We start from the raw sequence: 1,079 nt of genomic DNA on the forward strand, positions 1-1,079 counted from the left end.
CAAATGCGCTTTACACAATTGATGTGTGTATGGATTGGGATAACAGTTGTATGAGCCCCTAATAAAATGTTAAAAAAGAAAAAAATAAATAAATTTAAAAAAAAATAAAGTTTTGAACTAAAAACCAAAAAAATTTTTTAAAAAAATAATAATAATAACTGCCTAATATGTTTAAATAAATAGAACAAAAGGGTGACAATTGGAGTAATGTAAATAATGAACTACCAAGCCATTATTTTATAATTTAGAAATGAAAAATATAATAGAAATGTCTAAAAAATTATATCACTTAAATTGAAAATAAAAGCTCGATTAATGGGTTTATAACAGAATGGAGCCAACGAGAGAATTGAGCGATATATATATGAATAAATTTTACAAAATAAACTTAGAAGGCAAAGATCATTTTTAAGACCTAGAAAATAAATGGAGGAGGTTTAACATCCCAGAAAGAAGGTTCCTTCTGTCCCAGAAAGAAATGAGAGGAGGTGGCACCGAGGCAGTATTTGAAGGCTAATAGCCAGATGATTTTCTAGAACAGATAAAAGAGTCAGATTCTAGAAAGCAAATGAATATCAAGTCCACACTCAAATATATCGTAGTGAAATTACGAAGCATCAAAGACAAAAAGAATGCTTTGAAGAAAGTTATGCTGCCTTCAAAGGAACTTAATTACTTACCCCAACATTTCACCAGCACCTAGAAAAGTCAGAAAATTGTATAGAGCAATGTACTGAGGGGCAACAACCGCCCAGAAATCCACACTCAGAAAACACAGCCTTCAAGAATGGGAGAAAAATAAACACTTTAAGGGAAACAAAATTGAGTTTGCGGCTAATAAACTAAACACAAGACCTGTTGCTGTCACCAATTTCCACTCTTCACAACCTCGTAGGGCAGACTAGAACTGCTCCCTTGGGTTTGCCAAGGCTGTAATCTTTTCAGAAGCAACTCATGAAAAAAAAAAGAAGAAGAAGTTCATGTCCTTCAGGCTAAATGGCTTTGCCATATATGAATATCCCCCTTATCTCAATAGTATTTTAAATCCTATACCATTCCCTAGCTTAACGCTACTATTA

This window comes from Echinops telfairi, unplaced genomic scaffold (assembly GCF_000313985.2).
Source record: "Echinops telfairi isolate 266 unplaced genomic scaffold, ASM31398v2 ScPeMD7_1;HRSCAF=3_0, whole genome shotgun sequence".
NCBI lineage: Eukaryota > Metazoa > Chordata > Mammalia > Afrosoricida > Tenrecidae > Echinops > Echinops telfairi.